Source organism: Cherax quadricarinatus, chromosome 89 (genome assembly GCF_038502225.1).
Source record: "Cherax quadricarinatus isolate ZL_2023a chromosome 89, ASM3850222v1, whole genome shotgun sequence".
In the NCBI taxonomy this organism is placed as follows: domain Eukaryota; kingdom Metazoa; phylum Arthropoda; class Malacostraca; order Decapoda; family Parastacidae; genus Cherax; species Cherax quadricarinatus.
The window spans coordinates 12963379-12979452 of NC_091380.1; the positions used below are offsets into that span (position 1 = coordinate 12963379).

At 39.5% G+C, this 16074-nt stretch overlaps 1 long non-coding RNA gene across 1 annotated transcript in view; it reads right to left on the minus strand.

Annotated features, from left to right (window-relative positions):
• Nucleotides 1-16074, minus strand: part of LOC128697266 (uncharacterized) — a 76508-nt gene that overhangs the window by 30484 nt on the left and 29950 nt on the right. The window contains exon 4 of the long non-coding RNA XR_011394571.1: nt 6798-6969. This is a non-coding gene — a long non-coding RNA (uncharacterized lncRNA). The remainder of the gene's footprint in view (nt 1-6797; nt 6970-16074) is intronic.

Consider the following 16074-nt stretch of genomic DNA (forward strand, 5'->3'; position numbering starts at 1 on the left):
CTAAGAGGTATGTCCTACGAGGAGAGGTTAAGGGAAATCAACCTGACGACACTGGAGGACAGGAGAGATAGGGGGGACATGATAACGACATACAAAATACTGAGAGGAATTGACAAGGTGGACAAAGACAGGATGTTCCAGAGATTGGACACAGTAACAAGGGGACACAGTTGGAAGCTGAAGACACAGATGAATCACAGGGATGTTAGGAAGTATTTCTTCAGCCACAGAGTAGTCAGTAAGTGGAATAGTTTGGGAAGCGATGTAGTGGAGGCAGGATCCATACATAGCTTTAAGCAGAGGTATGATAAAGCTCACGGCTCAGGGAGAGTGACCTAGTAGCGATCAGTGAAGAGGCGGGGCCAGGAGCTCGGACTCGACCCCCGCAACCTCAACTAGGTGAGGGTGAGGTGAGTACATCTAGGTTTTTCTCCTTTTTCTAAATAGCTCTTGTTCTTCTTTATTTCTTCTATTGTCCATGGAGATGTGGAAAAGAATCTTTCCTCCGAAAGCCATGCGTGTCGTATGAGGCGACTAAAATGCCGGGAGCAATGGGCTAGTAACCCCTTCTCCTGTAGACATTTTCTAAAAAAGAGAAGAAAAACTTTATAAAACTGGGATGTTTGAATGTGCGTGGATGTAGTGCTGATGACAAGAAACAGATGATTGATGATGTTATGAATGAAAAGAAGTTGGATGTCCTGGCTCTAAGCGAAACAAAGCTGAAGGGGGTAGGGGAGTTTCGGTGGGGGGAAATAAATGGGATTAAATCTAGAGTATCTGAGAGAGTTAGAGCTAAGGAAGGGGTAGCAGTAATGTTGAAGGATCAGTTATGGAAGGAGAAAAGAGAATATGAATGTGTAAATTCAAGGATTATGTGGATTAAAGTAAAGGTTGGATGCGAAAAGTTGGTCATAATAAGCGTGTATGGAGAAGAGAGAAATGTAGAGGAGAGAGAGAGATTTTGGGAGATGTTAAGTGAATGTATAGGAACCTTTGGACCAAGTGAGAGAGTATTTGTGGTAGGGGACCTGAATGCTAAAGTAGGAGAAACTTTTAGAGAGGGTGTGGTAGGTAAGTTTGGGGTGCCAGGTGTAAATGATAATGAGAGCCCTTTGATTAAACTTTGTATAGAAAGGGGTATAATTATAGGTAATACATATTTTAAGAAAAAGAGGATAAATAAGTATACAAGATATGATGTATTGGTAGATAAAAGACTGTTGAGTAGACTTCAGGATGTACATGTTTATAGAGGGGCCACAGATATATCAGATCACTTTTTAGTTGTAGCTACACTGAGAGTAAAAGGTTGATGGGATACAAGGAGAATAGAAGCATCAGGGAAGAGAGAGGTGAAGGTTTATATACTAAAAGAGGAGGCAGTTAGGGTAAGATATAAACAGCTATTGAATGATAGATGGGCTAATGAGAGCATAGGCAATGGGGTCGAAGAGGTATGGGGTAGGTTTAAAAATGTAGTGTTAGAGTGTTCAGCAGAAGTTTGTGGTTACAGGAAAGTGGGTGCAGGAGGGAAGAGGAGCGATTGTTGGAATGATGATGTAAAGAGAGTAGTAAGGGAGAAAAATTTAGCATATGAGAAGTTTTTACAAAGTGGAAGTTATGCATGGAGGGGAGTATATGGATAAAAAGAGAGAGGTTAAGAGAGTGGTGAAGCAATGTAAAAAGAGAGCAAATGAGAGAGTGGGTGAGATGTTATCAACAAATTTTGTTGAAAATAAGAAAAAGTTTTGGAGTGAGATTAACAAGTTAAGGAAGCCTAGAGAACAAATGGATTTGTCAGTTAAAAATAGGAGAGGAGAGTTATTAAATGGAGAGATAGAGGTATTGGGAAGATGGAAGGAATATTTTGAGGAATTGTTAAATGTTGATGAAGATAGGGAAGCTGTGATTTCGTGTATAGGGCAAGGAGGAATAACATCTTGTAGGAGTGAGGAAGAGCCAGTTGTGAGTGTGGGGGCAGTTCGTGAGGCAGTAGTTAAAATGAAAGGGGGTAAGGCAGCCGGGATTGATGGGATAAAGATAGAAATGTTAAAAGCAGGTTGGGATATAGTTTTGGAGTGGTTGGTGCAATTATTTAATAAATGAGGGTAAGGTACCTAGGGATTGGCAGAGAGCATGCATAGTTCCTTTGTATAAAGGCAAAGGGGGCAAAAGAGAGTGCAAAAATTATAGGGGGATAAGTCTGTTGAGTATACCTGGTAAAGTGTATGGTAGAGTTATTATTGAAAGAATTAAGAGTAAGACGAAGAATAGGATAGCAGATGAACAAGGAGGCTTTAGGAAAGGTAGGGGGTGTGTGGACCAGGTGTTTACAGTGAAACATATAAGTGAACAGTATTTGGATAAGGCTATAGAGGTTTTTGTGGCATTTATGGATTTGGAAAAGGCTTATGACAGGGTGGATAGGGGGGCAATGTGGCAGATGTTGCAGGTGTATGATGTAGGAGGTAGGTTACTGAAAGCAGTGAAGAGTTTTTACGATAGTGAGGCTCAAGTTAGAGTATGTAGGAAAGAGGGAGATTATTTCCCAGTAAAAGTAGGCCTTAGACAAGGATGTGTGATGTCACCGTGGTTGTTTAATCTATTTATATATGGGGCTGTAAGAGAAGTAAATGCGAGGGTCTTGACAAGAGGCGTGGAGTTAAAATATAAAGAATCGCATATAAAGTGGGAGTTGTCACAGTTGCTCTTTGCTGATGACACTGCTCTTGGGAGATTCTGAAGAGAAGTTGCAGAGGTTGATGGATGAATTTGGTAGGGTATGCAAAAGAAGAAAATTAAAAGTGAATACAGGAAAGAGTAAGGTTATGAGGATAACAAAAAGATTAGGTGATGAAAGATTGGATATCAGATTGGAGGGAGAGAGTATGGAGGAGGTGAATGTATTCAGATATTTGGGAGTGGACGTGTCAGCGGATGGGTCTATGAAAGATGAAGTGAATCATAGAATTGATGAGGGGAAAAGGGTGAGCGGTGCACTTAGGAGTCTGTGGAGACAAAGAACTTTGTCCTTGGAGGCAAAGAGGGTAATGTATGAGAGTATAGTTTTACCAATGCTCTTATATGGGTGTAAAGCATGAGTGATGAATGTTGCAGCGAGGAGAAGGCTGGAGGCAGTGGAGATGTCATGTCTGAGGGCAATGTGTGGCGTGAATATAATGCAGAGAATTCGTAGTTTGGAAGTTAGGAGGAGGTGCGGGATTACCAAAACTGTTGTCCAGAGGGCTGAGGAAGGGTTGTTGAGGTGGTTCGGACATGTAGAGAGAATGGAGCGAAACAGAATGACTTCAAGAATGTATCAGTCTGTAGTGGAAGGAAGGCGGGGTAGGGGTCGGCGTAGGAAAGGTTGGAGGGAGGGGGTAAAGGAGGTTTTGTGTGCTAGGGGCTTGGACTTCCAGCAGGCATGTGTGAGCGTGTCTGATAGGAGTGAATGGAGATAAATGGTTTTTAATACTTGACGTGCTATTGGAGTGTGAACAAAGTAACATTTATGAAGGGATTCAGGAAAACCGGCAGGGCGGACTTGAGCCCTAGAGATGGGAAGTACAGTGCCTGCACTCTGAAGGAGGGGGTGTTAATGTTGCAGTTTAAAAACTGTAGTGTAAAGCACCCTTCTGGCAAGACAGTGATGGAGTGAATGATGGTGAAAGTTTTTCTTTTTCGGGCCACCCTGCCTTGGTGGGAATCGGCCAATGTGTTAATAATAAAAAAAATAATCTTTAGACTATTACCAGGCCTAGTCATGGACCAGGCCACGGGGGTGGTCCAGTCCCTGGACCAATTATGTGCTTCTATAATCTTTTGACTCTTACCAGGCCTTGTCATGGACGCGCCACGAGGGTGGCCCTGTCCCTGAACCCATTATGTGCTTCTCTATTATTTTGACTATTACTATGCCTAGTCATGGACCGGTCCACCCCCGTGTCCCGGTCCATGACCAGGCCTAGTATCATCAATTTCTCCCTGTGTTTAGTTCAGTATTTTGTCTTGAATTCATAATATTTTTGTAAATATTAAAACTAATACAATACGCCAGTGGATTTTATATTTAATTTTTCATATTTTTTTAATTGTATTTTCAAGCTTTTTAGAATTTTGGAAACTTCCATTTAAAAAAAGTCTTTAGCCAGTGAAAAAAAAGTGACTGACCTTGGAAGTGTCCTTAGAAAAATATTATATCTGAATTATTGGACAAAGCATGTGTTTGCATGTGTCTGCATGTGTCTGCATGTGTCTGCATGTGTCTGTAAGTGTCTGTAAGTGTCTGCATGTGTCTGTGCCCCATACCCATGGGAAGGCCAATGTTGGTATATAGGAAAGCTATAAAAGTAACGAAAACTTTTACTTTTGGTAATAAACTGTAGCAACAAACTACTTCTCTGTGAGTTTTTGAGTTTCATCCACATGTTAAATTTCTTTGGAAAGTTTTTTTCCCTTAAATTTAAATGCAGTAGTAATTTTAAAAAATGAATTGATTTGAGAGAGTAAGTTGGCAGCCATCTTTCACATATTTGAGAGGGTAAGATGGCAGCCATCTTTCACATATTTGAGAGGGTAAGATGGCAGTCATCTTTCACATATTTGAGAGGGTAAGATGGCAGCCATCTTTCACATATTTGAGAGGGTAAGATGGCAGCCATCTTTCACATATTTGAGAGGGTAAGATGGCAGTCATCTTTCACATATTTGAGAGGGTAAGATGGCAGCCATCTTTCACATATTTGAGAGGGTAAGATGGCAGCCATCTTTCACATATTTGAGAGGGTAAGATGGCAGTCATCTTTCACATATTTGAGAGGGTAAGATGGCAGCCATCTTTCACATATTTGAGAGGGTAAGATGGCAGCCATCTTTCACATATTTGAGAGGGTAAGATGGCAGTCATCTTTTACATATTTGAGAGGGTAAGATGGCAGTCATCTTTCACATATTTGAGATGGTAAATGGCAGACATCTTTCACATATTTGATGGGGTAAGTTGGTAGCCGTCTTTCACATATTTGAGAGGGTAAGATGGCAGACATCTTTCACATATTTGAGAGGGTAAGATGGCAGCCATCTTTCACATATTTGAGAGGGTAAGATGGCAGTCATCTTTTACATATTTGAGAGGGTAAGATGGCAGCCATCTTTCACATATTTGAGAGGGTAAGATGGCAGTCATCTTTCACATATTTGATGGGGTAAGTTGGCAGCCATCTTTCACATATTTGAGAGGGTAAATTTGTAGCCATCTTTCACATATTTGAGAGGGTAAGATGGCAGCCATCTTTCACATATTTGAGATGGTAAATGGCAGACATCTTTCACATATTTGAGAGGGTAAGATGGCAGCCATCTTTCACATATTTGAGATGGTAAATTGACACACATCTTTCACATGTTTGAGAGGGTAAGTTGGCAGACATCTTTCACATATTTGAGAGGGTAAGATGGCAGCCATCTTTCACATATTTGATGGGGTAAGTTGGCAGCCTTCTTTCACATATTTGAGAGGGTAAGATGGCAGCCATCTTTCACATATTTGAGAGGGTAAGATGGCAGCCATCTTTCACATATTTGAGATGGTAAATTGGCAGACATCTTTCACATATTTGAGAGGGTAAGATGGCAGCCATCTTTCACATATTTGAGATGGTAAATTGGCAGACATCTTTCACATGTTTGAGAGGGTAAGATGGCAGCCATCTTTCACATATTTGAGATGGTAAATTGGCAGACATCTTTCACATGTTTGAGAGGGTAAGATGGCAGCCATCTTTCACATATTTGAGATGGTAAATTGGCAGACATCTTTCACATGTTTGAGAGGGTAAGATGGCAGCCATCTTTCACTTATTTGAGATGGTAAGATGGCAGCCATCTTTCACATATTTGATAGGGTAAGTTGGTAGCCATCTTTCACATATTTGAGAGGGTAAGATGGCAGCCATCTTTCACATATTTGAGAGGGCAAGTTGGTAGCCATCTTTCACATATTTGAGAGGGTAAGTTGGCACCCATCTTTCACATATTTGGGATGGTAAGTTGGCAGCCATTTTCACATATTTGAGATGGTAAGTTGGCAGCCATCTTTCACATATTTGAGAGGGTAAGATGGCACCCATCTTTCATATATTTGAGATGGTAAGTTGGCAGCCATCTTTCACATATTTCAGAGGGTAAGTTGGCAGCCATCTTTCACATATTTGAGAGGGTAAGTTGGCAGCTATCTTTCACATATTTGAGAGGGTAAGTTGGCAGCCATCTTTCACATATTTGAGATGGTAAGTTGGCAGCCATCTTTAACATATTTGAGAGGGTAAGTTGGCAGCCATCTTTAACATATTTGAGAGGGTAAGTTGGCAGCCATCTTTCACACATCAGTAACAGTTAAGGATTATATTACGAAAGTAATCTTAGACGAGCACGAAAGTCTTATCTGATTCACGACATATTAATAACATAACTGGAAACAAATCATGAATGATAGATAAAAATATTTCAAATTGGATTAATCTTAGAGCTATCTGGCCCAGTGATTAACACACTGGCCTGTAAGTTTTAGGACACACCATGGTTTAAACCACAATTGTTCCCTGATTTGATAGGCTTATGTTAGGTTAGGTAAGATTATTCATGAAACAAGACAAGTGTTTCCTGATGCTGGTCTTAGTCATATGATGATCCACAGCTGGAGCTTTTGGTCATCTGACCAAGATCTTCTGCTTTATTACCAGTCCACTTGTGTAGAATTATAGTTATGATTAAAACCATTTATTGATAGGACTTACCTGGCATAAATGAAATGTAAATTGTCCTGAGGAACTCATGTCCTTCTTTCCTAAGGCTTTTAAGAGCTTCCAAATACTGTATTCCAACACACTTCATATCTTGTGTACCACGACCATATATATCACCATTGTCGTCTTTATGATCACTGAATGGCTTATATTTCCAGTGTTCCTGAGGATGATAGAAAAGATATATAAACTCCATTAATACATTTTACCATAATGTTGCCAGAGCTGCAGAATTATGTACATACACTGCAGAATTATGTATATACACTGCTGAATTATGTACAGTAGACCGTCATTTAGCACGGTGGTTACGTTCCTGAAAATGCCGTGTTAGGTAAAATCGAGTTAGATGAACTGAAGAACTTAAGGGAATAATAAGGTTACGTTCCAGGGAGCCCCAAAAAAAGCAAACGACTTTTTTTTAGGCCTCCACGTCTTACAAAAATAAAAGTAAATATGTAGTTTTAGTTCATTGTTGTGATGTATTATGTTTTTTTACTGCTTAAGACTACAACTGTAACAGAAATAATAATATTTCTTACCTTAAGTTAAGGGGCTCTGGCCAGAGTAGAAACATTGGACGTGTTTCTTTCCACCTGTTGTCTATGTTCCCCATCAGTAAAATGGGTACCTGGGTGTTAGTCGACTGGTGTGGGTCGCATCCTGGGACACTGACCTAAGGAGGCCTGGTCACAGACCGGGCCGCGGGGGCGTTGACCCCCGGAACTCTCTCCAGATAAACTCCAGATCTCCAGATGGGTGCTGCTGGTGTTTGTGGATGATTGTGAAAAGAGTGGAGAGTTATGTTGTGGTCCTACTGGGCTGAGGTGGATGGTAGAGGTTCTGGTACTGAAGTTGATTCTTGTACTGGAGTGTCTAACTTTAAGTCAGTCAGTCAAGTCATTCAGAAAGTCAGTCAAGTCACTCAGTAGGTCAGTCAAGCCACTCAGTAAGTCAGTCAAGTCACTCAGTAAGCCAGTCAAGTCACTCAATAAGTCAGTCAAGTCACCTAGTAAGTCAGTCAAGTCACTCAGTAAGTCATTCAGTCAAGTCACTCAGTAAGTCAGTCAAGTCACTCAGTAAGTCAAGTCATTTAGAAAGTCAGTCAAGTCACTCAGTCAGGTCGCTCAGTAATTCAGTCAAGTCGTTCAGTAAGTCAGTCAAGTCACTCAGTAAGTCATTCAGTCAGTCAGTCAAGCCACTCAGTAAGTCATTCAGTCAGTCAGTCAAGTCACACAGTAAGCCAGTCAAGTAACTCAGTAAGTCAGTCAAGTCACTCAGTAAATTAGTGAAGTCATTTAGTAAGTCAGTCAAATCATTCAGTAAGTCAGTCTGGTCACTCAATAAGTCAATCAAATCATTCATTAAGTCAATCAAGTCATTCAGTAAGTCAGTCAAGTCACTCAGTAAGTCAGTGAAGTCATTTAGTAAGTCAGTTAAGTCACTCAGTAAGTCAGTCAAGTCACTCAGTCAATCAAGTCATTCACTAAGTCAGTCAAGTCACTTAGTAAGTCAGTCGAGTCACTAAGTCATTTAGTCAGTCAAGTCACTCAATAAATAAATCAAGTCATTCAGTAAGTCAGTCAAGTCACTCAGTAAGTCAGTCACCTCACTTAGTAAGTCAGTCAAGTCATTCAGTAAGTCAGTTAAGTCATTCAGTTAGTCAGTCAAGTCACTCAGTAAGTTAGTCAAGTCATTCAATAAGTCAATCAAGTCATTCAGTAAGTCAGTCAAGTCATTTAGTAAGTCATGTCATTCAGTAAGTCAGTTAAGTCATTCAATAAGTCAGTCAAGTCATTCAGTAAGTCAGTCAAGTCATTTAGTAAGTCATGTCATTCAGTAAGTCAGTTAAGTCATTCAGTAAGTCAGTCAAGTCATTCAGTAAGTCAGTCAAGTCATTTAGTAAGTCATGTCATTCAGTGAGTCAGTTAAGTCATTCAGTAAGTCAATCAAGTCACTCAGTAAGTCAGTCAAATCATTCAGTAAGTCAGTCAAGTCACTCAGTAAATCAATCAAGTCATTCAGTAAGTTAGTGAAGTCACTGAGTAAGTCCGTCAAGTCACTGAATAAGTCATTCATTAAATCAAGTTACTCAATAAGTCAGTCAAATCATTCAGTAAGTCAGTCAAGTCACTCAGTAAGTCAGTCAAGTCAATCAGTAAGTCAGTTCAGTCAGTCATTAAGTCAATCCTTCAGTCACTCATTCAGTAAGTTAGTCACACAAACCCATGTTTACCTCTTTTTTCTGTGTACAAAGTAACACTTCATTGCGGCTACAGGTTGTCTCTTGTCTAATATCTTTGTATCTTTATTAATTCTAAGACTTATATGCTTATACCTCTTCGTGGCACTTTCAGCAACAGTGGTATGACTACTGGGTGTCATGATTGCTTGGCAGATGCATAGTATAATAATTAACCCGTAAACGGTCCAAACGTACTTACCATTCTTACCGCTAATGCCCTAAACGTATATAAACATTTTATTTTCCTGCCTTCAAATATGGCATGATTGGCCTGAGATGCCTTGTCTGCATAGAATTGGTCATAACACTCAGTGTGCATTGTATTAAAAAAATCTGGAGTACCTTGTGGGGGCACAACTGAGCGCCAGCTAGAGAAAACAGCACGGCAAACACTTGTGATTCACGGATTTCATGTAGTATTAACTCCCCCATTTCAAGAGGAAAGTGATGTTGACCCTGAGTTTAGTGGCTTTGAGGTGGACGTGGTCGAGGAAATATAAAAAACCTCGATAATAACCCATGTGCAACATCCTTTCAGAATGTCTTATAACATATGCCCTAAGTAAACAGAAACAATTCTGGAACATAATACTAGTTTAACAGGCTGGCTTGCTGGCCGACTGGCTGATTGACTGGCCTGCTGGCTGGCCAGCTGCATGGCTGGCCTGCTGCCAGGCTCTGTTTGTTTGTCTGTGTCTATGTCTATCTCTGTCTATCACTATCTGTCTTTGTCTCTGTCTGTCTCTGCCTATCTGTCTCTGTCTCTATCTGTCTCTGTCTGTCTATCTCTTTCAATCTGTCTCTGTTTATCTCAGTCTCACAGGTACACATAAATACAAGTATACGTAGTATAAATTACCTAAGATAACCCCAAAAATCCAGACAAAGTGCTATACTCTGCTTGAAGATATGAGTAAACGTGATGGCGCAGACTTGTGGCTCTCTCTGAGACAGAGAGCTAGACGGATAGACAGATAGACAGGGTGCTTGGCAGACAGACAGACATGTTTGTGTACCAGCGAAAACAAAGCTGATACTCATCAAAATGTCGCGTCTATTCTTTTCTTATCAAGCGTTATCACTGCACCCTCGTGCATGCTTATCAAATGTTATGTCGTCTCATATTGTCACTGTCAGGAGTAGACTTTGTTTTTCATGCTTCAAGGGCACTTATTATTACTTATTATTATTCTTACTTATTCTTCTCCTCCTCCTCCTTCTCCTACTCCTCCTCATTATTATTAAATACTTCCACATATCCAAAACATTGCTGGGACATATAAATACTTTGTATATATTCCAAGACAATAGTAAATGACCAAGGCAGATGTAAGTGTCCATCTGTCAGTGTATTTGTGACAATTTGAGTACAATTTCAGTACTTAATATTAGTGTCAGAACAAAGATTGGTTATGAAATGACAAGAACTACTATAAATTGTAATTATCAGAACATAAAAATTATATAGAATAATATGAAAAATAGATAAAAAGGTATAACGGCAACACTTATGCAAGCGGCAGGACTCCATGTTGCTGTCAGGTGAGCATCCAGTGCCAACTTCTCGGCCTCATATCTCAGTAAGTACTGACCTTCATTTTTTTTATCTTATAACACTTAGAAAAATGTGCTTTTTATTTTCATTTAAAAAAAAAAAAGATGTTTTTATTTTTCAAAATATTCAGGGCACTGGGGTAGTGAACGTATATATACGTTTGGACCGTTTACGGGTTAAAATATCATAACACAATTCACGAACACAGCTGCCTAGTAGCAGAGAAAGACTGGACTGGACAGTATGAATTACGAACGCTGGGATGGTGGGGTGGTGTCCGAGAGTGGTAAGGGATGACGGGAGGACTTCCACACTGCTCCACAACAAGGCGGCGGCTTCCACGCTGCTCCACAACAAGGCGGCGGCTTCCACGCTGCTCCACAACAAGGCAGCGGCTTCCACGCTGCTCCACAACAAGGCGGCGGCTTCCACGCTGCTCCACAACAAGGCGGCGGCTTCCACGCTGCTCAACAACAACAAGGCGGCTTCCACGCTGCTCCACAACAAGGCGGCGGCTTCCACGCTGCTCCACAACAAGGCGGCGGCTTCCACGCTGCTCCACAACAAGGCGGCGGCTTCAGCAAAAGAGAATTTTTTTTTCTTCCCACAAACTGAACCATGTTAAATTAATTATACAACATGTTATATAAAATTGTGGCGTAATTCTTCAATCCTGTAATACCCAAATTGTGCCAAATTATATAGTGCCAAATGACGGTCTGCTGTACATACACTGCCGAATTATGTACATACACTGCCGAATTTTGTACATACACTGCCCAATTATGTATACACACTGCCGAATTATGTACATGCATGCAGAATTATGTACATACACTACAGAATTATGTACACTCACTACAGAATTATGTACATATGCTTCCGAATTATGTACACACACTGCCGAATTATATACATACACTGCCGAATTATGTACATACACTGCCGAATTATGTACATACACTACAGAATTATGTACATACACTACAGAATTATGTACATACACTACAGAATTATGTACATACACTGCCGAATTATGTACACACACTGCCGAATTATGTACATACACTACAGAATTATGTACATACACTACAGAATTATGTACACTCACTACAGAATTATGTACATACACTACAGAATTATGTACATACACTACAGAATTATGTACACTCACTACAGAATTATGTACATACACTACAGAATTATGTACATACACTACAGAATTATGTACATACACTACAGAATTATGTACATATGCTACAGAATTATGTACATACACTACAGAATTATGTACATACGCTACAGAATTATGTACATACACTACAGAATTATGTACATACGCTACACTCTTGACTATCTACATGCCTTCAAAAATTATATATTAAATAAGAATACCATGAAGAATAAGAGACATTCTTGCTGGTTGTTTTGTGCAGTTTGTAACATAAACTTGCTTTACTTAACCAGAGGCTTTTATAATTTATACATAAGTTAGTGTGTATGATAACTTGTGTACCTGTACCTTAACAACTTACTGTGTATGATAACTTGTGTACCTGTACCTTAACAACTTACTGTGTATGATAACTTGTGTACCTGTACCTTAACAACTTACTGTGTATGATAACTTGTGTACCTGTACCTTAACAACTTACTGTGTATGATAACTTGTGTACCTGTACCTTAACAACTTACTGTGTATGATAACTTGTGTACCTGTACCTTAACAACTTACTGTGTATGATAACTTGTGTACCTGTACCTTAACAACTTACTGTGTATGATAACTTGTGTACCTGTACCTTAACAACTTACTGTGTATGATAACTTGTGTACCTGTACCTTAACAACTTACTGTGTATGATAACTTGTGTACCTGTACCTTAACAACTTACTGTGTATGATAACTTGTGTACCTGTACCTTAACAACTTACTGTGTATGATAACTTGTGTACCTGTACCTTAACAACTTACTGTGTATGATAACTTGTGTGCCTTAACAACTTACTGTGTATGATAACTTGTGTACCTGTACCTTAACAACTTACTGTGTATAATAACTTGTGTACCTGTACCTTAACAACTTACTGTGTATGATAACTTGTGTACCTGCACCTTAACAACTTACTGTGTATGATAACTTGTGTACCTGTACCTTAACAACTTACTGTGTATGATAACTTGTGTACCTGCACCTTAACAACTTACTGTGTATAATAACTTGTGTATCTGTACCTTAACAACTTACTGTGTATGATAACTTGTGTGCCTTAACAACTTACTGTGTATAATAACTTGTGTACCTGTACCTTAACAACTTACTGTGTATGATAACTTGTGTACCTGTACCTTAACAACTTACTGTGTATGATAACTTGTGTACCTTAACAACTTACTGTGTATGATAACTTGTGTACCTGTACCTTAACAACTTACTGTGTATGATAACTTGTGTACCTGTACCTTAACAACTTACTGTGTATGATAACTTGTGTACCTGTACCTTAACAACTTACTGTGTATGATAACTTGTGTAACTGTACCTTAACAACTACTATGTATGATAACTTGTGTACCTGTACCTTAACAACTTACTGTGTATGATAACTTGTGTACCTGCACCTTAACAACTTACTGTGTATAATATCTTGTGTACCTTAACAACTTACTGTGTATGATAACTTGTGTACCTTAACAACTTACTGTGTATGATAACTTGTGTACCTGTACCTTAACAACTTACTGTGTATAATAACTTGTGTACCTGTACCTTAACAACTTACTGTGTATGATAACTTGTGTACCTTAACAACTTACTGTGTATGATAACTCGTGTACCTTAACAACTTACTGTGTATGATAACTTGTGTACCTGTACCTTAACAACTTACTGTGTATAATAACTTGTGTACCTGTACCTTAACAACTTACTGTGTATGATAACTTGTGTACCTTAACAACTTACTGTGTATGATAACTTGTGTACCTTAACAACTTACTGTGTATGATAACTTGTGTACCTGTACCTTAACAACTTACTGTGTATGATAACTTGTGTGCCTTAACAACTTACTGTGTATGATAACTTGTGTACCTGTACCTTAACAACTTACTGTGTATAATAACTTGTGTACCTGTACCTTAACAACTTACTGTGTATGATAACTTGTGTACCTTAACAACTTACTGTGTATGATAACTTGTGTACCTTAACAACTTACTGCATATGATAACTTGTGTACCTGTACCTTAACAACTTACTGTGTATGATAACTTGTGTACCTGCACCTTAACAACTTACTGTGTATGATAACTTGTGTAGCTTAACAACTTACTGTGTATGATAACTTGTGTACCTGTACCTTAACAACTTACTGTGTATGATAACTTGTGTACCTGTACCTTAACAACTTACTGTGTATGATAACTTGTGTACCTGCACCTTAACAACTTACTGTGTATGATAACTTGTGTACCTTAACAACTTACTGTGTATGATAACTTGTGTACCTTAACAACTTACTGTGTATGATAACTTGTGTACCTTAACAACTTACTGTGTATGATAACTTGTGTACCTTAACAACTTACTGTGTATGATAACTTGTGTACCTTAACAACTTACTGTGTATGATAACTTGTGTACCTTAACAACTTACTGTGTATGATAACTTGTAAACCATCGGTCAGATGACCACAAACTTCAGTTGTGGGTCATTATTGCCAGTTAGGGGTTTATCAGGAGTTGTTAAAAGGATTTTTACCGAGTAAAAATAGTGAGAAGTAATCCCCTTTTCAGGCGTTTCTACGACTTACTGCCAGTTTTAATTCTTTAAAAAAAATTGATTTCCCTTTGTCTCTGTTTTTTTTCTAATTTACAACCGAGATGTTTTGAAATCTCTGTCAATCAATAGTGTTTTTAGTTTTTCATTACAATTCTTACATATTTTTTTTTAGTTCTGAGAGGCATTTTGTCCACCAGTACGATGTCTGGTGAGTTAATATTCCCTCGTAATAATATTATTATAATAATAATGTAATTGTTCTAATCATTGTTTTTAGCTATTAATTTTGTTATTGTTAACAGTTCATCACTATTATAACTTGCTTAGTTAACAGAACACTGAAGACCAGTTTAGAGATTAGTGAAGAGATTACAGAGACACATACTGTGTCCAGGAACTAGAGCCCAACATTTCATTAACTGAGGTAGAGCGTTTATGTAATAAAGTATTTACAAAATTTATTAAGCATAATTATTAGTATTTGTTGCACAATTTATGTATTCAGTCGTTTAAAACACTACAGTGAACCTGTGACAAGTATCTCGTGTCTTTTAACCATCGTCCACTGGAGTTTACCTGGAGAGAGTTCCGGGGGTCAACGCCCCCGCGGCCCGGTCTGTGACCAGGCCTCCTGGTGGATCAGAGCCTGATCAACCAGGCTGTTGCTGCTGGCTGCACGCAAACCAACGTACGAGCCACAGCCCGGCTGATCCGGAACTGACTTTAGGTGCTTGTCCAGTGCCAGCTTGAAGACTGCCAGGGGTCTGTTGGTAATCCCCCTTATGTGTGCTGGGAGGCAGTTGAACAGTCTCGGGCCCCTGACACTTATTGTATGGTCTCTTAACGTGCTAGTGACACCCCTGCTTTTCATTGGGGGGATGGTGCATCGTCTGCCAAGTCTTTTGCTTTCGTAGTGAGTGATTTTCGTGTGCAAGTTCGGTACTAGTCCCTCTAGGATTTTCCAGGTGTATATAATCATGTATCTCTCCCTCCTGCGTTCCAGGGAATACAGGTTTAGGAACCTCAAGCGCTCCCAGTAATTGAGGTGTTTTATCTCCGTTATGCGCGCCGTGAAAGTTCTCTGTACATTTTCTAGGTCGGCAATTTCACCTGCCTTGAAAGGTGCTGTTAGTGTGCAGCAATATTCCAGCCTAGATAGAACAAGTGACCTGAAGAGAGTCATCATGGGCTTGGCCTCCCTAGTTTTGAAGGTTCTCATTATCCATCCTGTCATTTTTCTAGCAGATGCGATTGATACAATGTTATGGTCCTTGAAGGTGAGATCCTCCGACATGATCACTCCCAGGTCTTTGACGTTGGTGTTTCGCTCTATTTTGTGGCCAGAATTTGTTTTGTACTCTGATGAAGATTTAATTTCCTCATGTTTACCATATCTGAGTAATTGAAATTTCTCATCGTTGAACTTCATATTGTTTTCTGCAGCCCACTGAAAGATTTGGTTGATGTCCGCCTGGAGCCTTGCAGTGTCTGCAATGGAAGACACTGTCATGCAGATTCGGGTGTCATCTGCAAAGGAAGACACGGTGCTGTGGCTGACATCCTTGTCTATGTCGGATATGAGGATGAGGAACAAGATGGGAGCGAGTACTGTGCCTTGTGGAACAGAGCTTTTCACCGTAGCTGCCTCGGACTTTACTCTGTTGACGACTACTCTCTGTGTT